Below are 8,844 nucleotides of genomic sequence, written 5' to 3' on the forward strand. Positions count from 1 at the left end.
ATCCTATGCATTACAATACTAGGATTAATTCCTTTTTAATCTGAAATCTGCCATCCCATACTTCCTATTCTATTTCTAACAACTTCTTTCAATTTTTCTTCTTGATTTTCTGTTAATTTTTTAGAGATGATTAAAGGTAGAGTATCACTTCCGCCTAGGAAAGTGTATCTCAAATGGTTTGGTAATTCTTTAAGTTCTAATTTAGGTGGAACTATTACTGAAGGCGGAACTGGTCCATCTTCTCGAATCAAAGGCTCTGGGTCTTTATCTTCTAATTCTTCACCCATTATAGGTTCTATTATTTCTTCTCTTTGAACAATGTCATTAACACATTCCTCAATTAAATCAAGTTTCATGCAAGAAAAATCCTCCATAGGATATTTCATTGCTTGATTCATATCGAACTCGATCTTATCATCACCTATTCTTAAAACTACTTTTCCTTCCGACACATCAACTAGAGCACGTCCCGTATTCATGAACGGTCTACCAAAGATTAGCGGACAATTAGCATCATAAACAAAATCTAAGATAACAAAATCAGTAGGAAAAATAAATTTGTCAACTTTTACCAAAACGTCTTCAATTATACCATATGGTCTTTTAGTGGATTGATCCGCTAATTGCAAAACCATATTGGTACATTTGATGTCTTCTTCTAAACCTAATTTTTCAAAAATAGACAATGGCATCAAGTTTATACTAGCTCCTAAATCACAAAGACAACTTGGGAATTCCATATTTCCCAATGTACACGGAATGGTAAAGCATCCGGGATCTTTGAGTTTAGTAGGTAATTTGCTTGATACTATCGAACTACATTCTTCAGAAAGAGAAATGGATGAAATTCCTTCCCAACTAATCTTTTTTGAAATTAAATCTTTCAAGAATTTTCCATAGTTAGGGATTTGCGTAATTGCATCCATGAATGTTAAATTTATATGCAAATTTTTAAGTTTGTCCAAAAATGATAACAGTTGTTTATCATGGTCCTTATTTCGGACCCTGTGTGGAAAAGGTGGTTTTGGTACAAAAGGTTTCGGATTAGAGTCAATTGGTGTATCTTTTTGTTTTAATGTATCTTCTTTGGATTTTGGCAAATCATTTCCAGGTAAAGTTGAATTTCCGGGCATTTCCGGACCTAAGTAGTTTTTCCCCGAACGAAGAGTGATAGCCTTAACATGCTCTTTCGGATTTTCTTCCGTTTGGCTGGGAAGACTTATCTCTTTGCGGGATGGAATTGATTTAGCAAGTTGTCCAATTTGAACCTCCAAATTATGGATGCTAGATGATTGGTTTTTGATAAGCTGATCGAATTTATTTTCGATCCGTTTAAAACCATCGTCTTGATTACTTACCTTTCCATTCATAACATCAATAAATTTGTCGATTTTTGAAGATAAAGTGCTAATCGTATCTCTTGTTTGATTTTGATAATTATTTACACGATACTGATTAGCATTTGCATTATTATTATTATTACCATCTTTCCAGCTAAAGTTAGGATGATTTCTCCATCCAGGATTATAAGTATTAGAATATGGATTATTAGTTTGGTTTTGTCCTTGGACAAAATTTACCTGTTCAATCTCATTCATACCTTCGTAGTCAATGTCTCTCTGGATCGGATCATTAGAATCGCACGGTGCCATAAATTTATCAATTTTGTGCGATAAGGCAGAAAATTGGGCTTGTAACATTGCTACAGGATCAAGATTCATTATACCTTTAACCGGTGATGTACCTGAGGATGATGGTTTCGCCGTTGGTATATGTCCACGCTCTGCGGGCCACATACTGCTGTTGATTGCCATTTCCTCCAAAAGTTCTCTTGCTTGGGCGGATGTCTTTTTCATAAATAACCCTCCAGACATGGCATCTAATGAACCTCTAGTCGTAGGATTTAATCCATTATAGAATGTCTGCATTAAAAGTGCATCTGGCAATTGGTGGTGTGGGCATAAACGTTGAAGTTCTTTAAAACGTTCCCAAGCTTCATAAAGAGTTTCATTATCATTTTGTGTAAAAGATGTCAACTCTTTGATGACTCTTTGCGGTTTTTGCTAAAGGAAAATATTTTTGTAAAAATGCTTGGGCTAATTGGTCCCAAGTTTCAAATGTTGCAGCAGGCATAGAAGTTAACCAAATTTTTGCCTTATCCTTCAAAGTGAAAGGAAAGAGGCGAAGTTTGATTGCTTCGGCTATTACATCAGTAATTTTAAAAGTGTCACAAATTTCTAAGAAATTTTTCAAATGTGCATTAGGGTTTTCGTTAGGCAATCCGTAAAACGTTACATTGTTTTGTAACATATTAAGCAAAGCAGGCTTAATTTCAAATTGATTCGCGTTTATACGGGGTCTAACTACACTATTAGTTACACCGGCCATTCCTGGCCTGGCATAATCCATAAGTGTCGGTGGATCGGCCATAATTTCTGGCTGGTCTACTTTTGTTTTTAAGGGTGTTTTGTCTTTTTTGTTGTTTTTCTTGTTTTTCTTAAGTGTTCTCTCAATTTTTGGATCAAAAGGGTCTGGTGGCGTGCCCGAATTTCATGAACTGCGCATCAACTTGAAATTGTAACACGAGCCAAACTACCTTCAAAACAATAATTGAAAGCAAATATGTTAGATAACTGAAAATAAATAAAATATCAAAGTTGTATAAAAAATAATGTATAAACCTATATTCGAAAATAAAATGCGAAAAATAAAAATTTTGACAAAAATTTTGGCGTATCCCCGGCAACGGCGCCAAAAACTTGTTGAGCGATTTCCGCAAGTGCACGGTTTCACTTGTAGTAATAAAAATATCGATCCCACAGAGATACGTTTTTTAACGAAAAAACTTATTTTTGAATCTTTAATTTCGAACTTGTTAGATTTATAAAATATAAATGAAAAGTGAAAATTGGATTAATTGAATTTATGAAATTTATTTGATTGAATTTGTGAACTTTGAGTATTTGAAAATGCTGGAATAAGATTTTATATTTAGAATAAATCGATTGTTAGAAAGATCTTCTGATTTTAAGGATGAATTTTACAAAACAGGAACATTTAGAACTTATTAGAAAAAAGGAATGAATTTGTTCATTTGCATTAAGCAAAGAAAACAACTTAAACTTTGTATCGATTATGATGATGAAATAAATGACAGAACCTCTAATTAATTGGCTTTGAACGCGACAAAACCCTTTCGGGATAGTTGCCCTTACTCAAATTAAAACTCTTTCGAGATGATAATTTGCCTAAGTGTTCAACAAAGTTTCCTTGTAAAGATTTTGAATTCAAGTGCATTTTAATGAAAACACCAGCCTCACTTATATTGGATTGGTTACCATAAGTGCTGCATTATGATTTTTCGAATAGAACGGACTTTATTAGATGAAAAATAAATTGATACAAGTTTACAGAGAATAAGGAGCATCGAGTTCTTCGAGGGCGTGCAAGTGAAGGGCTTGATCGGTTCCGCTTCCTTGGGTTTCCTTAGGAGGTTGTCAGGCTCGGGGGCGAACACTTTACTCAATCTTCTCGCTGTAACTTCGTAATAGGGATTCGGTCGGCCACTACCATGATGCAAACTAAAACTGGAACAATGTCTAAACGCTACTGAGTTGCATTTTTAACTATAAACAATATGTGTACCTCATCTTGTTTTTGTACAGAATCTAATTTCTAACTCTCGAAATGTGTTTACTTAGAACTTCGACATAAGTTCTACGCTCTGATTATAACATTTCACACACACTACATAACATAATATTTTTTCTTCTCAACATCAACTCTTTATGAAGGGTTGAGTTTGAAGTGACGTGTCTGTTGGTTAAGAGTCGTTTCCGCTGTGAAAGGACGTCTTTATCCATTTGAACGAACGCGTTTCTTGGATTTTCAGCATGTGTTAAATGCTTGTTTGTGAATTTCTGCACTTACCAAGGATAGGTATCCGCGGCCGTGAATGACGTAGCACTGAGCTTGAGCAACGGACGAAGGGGAGAATTGGTTGTACCGCGCGTGTCGCGGCCGCGGGTTTGGGATCCTCTGTCGCGGCCCGGCAGGCTTCCTTTGTTCTTTGCTTTCGTTCGTGTCTTCGACTTGGTGCTTTCGATTTACGTCGTCTTTGACTCCTTTTGAAGGGTTTTTCTTCTGTTTTTGATCCTTTTTCGTTCCTATTTGGATTTTACCAAATATTTTGGTACCTTGCAAGAAAGAAAGATATTCGAAAGTAAAAGTAATCTAAACAGATATAAATAACACGAATTCGTAATAAAAATGATGTAAATATTAATGATATTTTAGGTATATTTTGGGCTTAACAAAAAGACTTAATTTTACATATGACATAGCAGTCGGGTGTGTCCCACGTGACAGCCATATAAGTAGAAATTACATTTTTTTGGCTAAAGGTCTATTAACCCCCTTAACTTGTTTAAAGTGACCAATCTCATTTGATGTGATATCCTTAGAAGCTTTGTTGCAACATTCTGTCAAAAGTGCATTAATCTCATTTTGTTATGATATGAAATACACATTTATATGAATGTTTTTCTTCGAAGAGGATGGATGTAGGAACAATTTAAGTGTAGGAACAATTTTGATGATTATATGATACAAGTAGATGAATATTAAAGATTGATCTCAATTTTGATGATTATATGATACAAATAGATGGACATTAATGATAGATGGACAGACTATGATGGTGCAAATTTGAAAATATACTATGTTGCCCGTCGTATTTTTAAAAATACGATAGGTACGACAGACTATATAATCTGTCGTCTGTCGCATTTTTTGAAAATACGACAGGTACGACAGACTAGCCTGTCGCATTTTTTAAAAATACGACAGGTACGACAGACTAGTCTGTCACATTTTTTGAAAATACAAAAGGTACGACAAACTAGATACTCTATCGCCTGTCGCATTTTTTCTGTATTTGTCTGATTATTTGTCTTATTTGTAGCATGATCAAAGGGTATCACAACCAAAAAAAAGGAGAAAGACTGAGATAAAGTTCAAATACCCATTTGCCCTGAATTCATCCGCACAAGTATCTAACAGGTTTAACACGCCCGTGCGTGAAGTTATCAGAGCAAATTTGACTGCCCTTTGAAAGCACAAAAGCAATAATGAAAGGGATGAAGAAGATGAAGACTAAAGGAGGATTTAAGGAGAAGTTTTTTGGAAAGGTTGCTAATGTAAAACACAAAGGCATATATGGGAAGTTCATAGGAACGGATTGGGCCAAACAAGATGATGGTGATGCAGTTTTGATGGCAATGTTGTATTTCATACATGGCAACATTTTGGAACACAAGCTCAAACGAAAGGTCCATCCTTACATTATGACCCTTCCTGAGTTCCCAGAGCTGTTAGTAGATAATCTAGAAACAAGTTTGCTTTTGTCTGATAGTTAGACATTGTAATTTAGTATACAAGCTCAGAAGTTATTAGTAGATAATCTAGAAACAAGTTTGCTTTTGTCTGATAGTTAGACATTGTAATTTAGTACATTTATTGTACCGATATGTAATATGTCATTTGGTACATTGATGTTAAAACTAGTATGTAGTTTAGTACATTGATGTTTAAAATACGACAGGTGCGACATGTGTAGTAGATTTAGTACATGAAATACGACAGGTATGACATAATATATAATCTGTTGCTTGTCGTATTTTAAAAAATACGACAGGTACGACACAATATATAATATGTTGCTTGTCGTATTTTAAAAAATACGACAGGTACGATAGGCAAAGGGGGAATAAGGAAGACAATGGTATTTTTGTCCAAATACAATGAAACTGCCTAGATTTGTAAAAAGTTGGAGAACTAGGCTAAAAACGTAAATGGGTTTTAAAATAGGGCTAGTTTTGTAACTGTCCCATTCATTTTATCTGTTTCAACCCATTCTTCTTCCGTGGGCAAATTATAAATCTAGTCCAACTAAAGGATTCATTTACTTATCTAATTCATTTTATTTCCATCTCACCAAACTAGACATTTTCATCCATTTTGGACAAAATTATCTGTAGTTCTATTCTATCGATCCATCTGCTCCTGTTCCCGCTTCTTCTTTTTGTGGTTCTTCTTCTTCATTTCAAGTTCTTCTTCGGTTGATCTTCTTCAATTTCTGATATCAATCGTTAGCGATTTTTGAGATTATTGAAGCATTATGTTCAATTTTCCGTAGAAATTGTATGTTTTTAGCTTATACGCCTCCTTTTCTCGCTGGTCTTGCCTCTTTCTTCATCTGTAATGGCATGTTTCAATTTCCTTCATTTTCCTTTATTGTTGTCGCATTTGTGACGAAATGTATCGCATTTCGTCACAAATGTGACAACAGTTGTCGCATTTCATCACAAATACGACAACTCTTGTCGCAATGTGACGAATTCGTCACAAATGCGACATCGCAGCAGTTCAATTGTTAGTTTTTTTTTTCATTTTTTGAGCTTTCCATCCCAAACCCCTCCCGCAGACACTAATTCTTCAAAGGTTGAACGAAACATAATTTCTTCTCTCTATAAACCATCGTCTTTTCTTCAGTTTGTGATGGCAAAGAAGACGTTGAGAGTTTGAGGAAGAATGTAAATTGAAATAAGGGTACTCTTGTTCAAAGTGCATGAAACTATCTAATTTGATGAGATAGAAATAAAGTGGGTCAAATATGTTAATAGACCATTCTAAATGGCTAGATTAGTAGTTAACCCTTCTTCTGCCCTAATTTAATATCCTATAGGCTTCTCAGAAGGATTAAAAATATAAACATGTTTAATTCTTTTTATGTTATTAGTATTATGTTTTATATTAAGCAATAAATAAAGGGTAATTACAAATAACTATCATATAGTTTAGCCGATTTGCGATGTGGTATTTGTGGTATTTTTTATAAAACACAATCCTATGGTTGTAAAATTTTACATGTTTTTTTATTTGGCCGATAACGACCTCAAAATGAATTTTTTTAAGAATTAAACTTGTTTGGTATATATTTACTATGGAACCATATTCTTAATTTTTCGAAATCATCATTTTTGGAGTTTTCTCTCTCTAAACATTATCTTCCTCTCTCATAAAAAAAACAACAACATCTAAATGATCTCAAACCTAAAAAGTTGAAGAATTAAAGTTGCTTAAAATATCATTCAACTCTTGAAAATTTTCATTTCAAAGTCGTTATCGATCAAATTCTGACAAAGTGAACTCAAATGCAAAATTTTACAAACCACAGAGTTGCGTTTGCAAAAAAAAAAAAAAAAAAAAAAACTACAGATAAAGGTTTGAAAATCGGCCAAACCACATGGTAGTTATTTTAATTAACCCATAAATAAATTGTAAAAATAAAATATATAATTTATAAATAAATAAAAATAACTTTCATAACTAAATTAAAATTAAAAATAATAATTTATTATTTTATTATTGCATTTAAGTCTATTTTTATCTCTCTAAGGTGTCGTTTGATAAAACTGAAAATTAAATGCTGAAAAAATAAGTACTGAATTTTAAGTGATCGATTTTTAACTTAATTAACTAATTTAAGTGGTGGAGAAACAACTCTTATCAAACACACTTAAATTAAACAAATGCTTAATATTTTAATTTAAGTGATAAATGGTGTTATCAAACAAGGTCTAAGAGTATCTCCAGACTCTTAGTACACTCTCTAAGAATAATATAAATAATTGACTCTTAATGATTTAAGAGTGACTAAGATATATCATCTCCAACAATGCTTCTTATATTTACTCCTTATTTCTTATTTTATAATTAAAATTATTAATGGTTGTTATATTTACCAATAGTGAAAGGACATAAACTCTTTAATAATAAATTATTAATAAAAAATGAAGTTAGGAGGCACTAAGAGGTAAAGAGAGGCTCTCTGTTAATAGTAGGGTTGTAAATGAGCCGAGCCGCTCATGAGCGGCTCGGTGGCCGGCTCAATAAAAGCTCGACTCGACTCGACTTGTAAGCGAGCCGCTCGTGAGCATGATTTACTGGCTCGGTTCGTAAACGAGCCGAGTTTGAGCAGGTCAAAGCATTTATGAACAAATTTTAATTTTGCAGAAAACTATGACCCTGTTTGGGAATTAGCTGTTAGCTGTTAGCTGATTACATGAGCTGATTTGACTAGATGTTTGTGTAGACATGTTTGGAAAAATTAGCTGATTGATAATAGCGGTTTGTGCAAAAAGACGAATAAGGGCATTAATTTTGGTGCAGGAGAAGAGGGAGTCTATTTATTAGAGTTAAAAAAATTTCATTAATTTTAATATTGCAAAACGCTAATGGAAAAAACTCCTTTTAAGAGCTTTTTCTAAATTAGCGTTTTCATCCCAAAACTCTCTCTCAAACCTCTCTCCACCAAACACTTCAATTAGCGGTTTCAGTGGTCAAACCTCTAAAGTTGGTCAAAACCGTTCTTTTTATCTCAAAACGCTCTTTACCAAACAGGACCTATATAGTTTTGTGTTAGTTCACAAATATCTAAACTTAATATTATTTCATTTGTTATTAAATGAGTTCGTTCACAAACATAATAAATGAGTAATATACGAACTATTTGTAAGCATCTTGTTTATTTATTCACGAACTTTGCTTGTGAGCTTGTTTATGTACACAATTAAAGAGTTATTTACGAGCAAACTTCATAAATATAATTAACGATTTATTCACAAACAATTCATGTTTAGATAATTTTTTTAATGAACCAAGTCCAAAGAGGATTTTGGGCTCGAAACAAGCTCGAAGCTTGGCTCGAGCTCGTTGAGCAAGCCAAAGCTTGACTCGTGTTCGAGCTCGTTAATTTTATAATAAGCTCGGGCTCGAGCTCGT

General features: G+C 33.5%; 1 non-coding gene across 1 annotated transcript; it reads left to right on the plus strand.

Annotated features, from left to right (window-relative positions):
- The first annotated feature begins 1,944 nt into the window (after nt 1-1,944).
- LOC136207600 (small nucleolar RNA R71) lies at nt 1,945-2,051 on the plus strand. The gene has a single exon (XR_010676733.1). It is a non-coding gene; the product is annotated as a small nucleolar RNA R71 (small nucleolar RNA).
- Nucleotides 2,052-8,844: the final 6,793 nt, after the last annotated feature.

This window comes from Euphorbia lathyris, chromosome 9 (genome assembly GCF_963576675.1).
Source record: "Euphorbia lathyris chromosome 9, ddEupLath1.1, whole genome shotgun sequence".
NCBI classification, from domain to species: domain Eukaryota; kingdom Viridiplantae; phylum Streptophyta; class Magnoliopsida; order Malpighiales; family Euphorbiaceae; genus Euphorbia; species Euphorbia lathyris.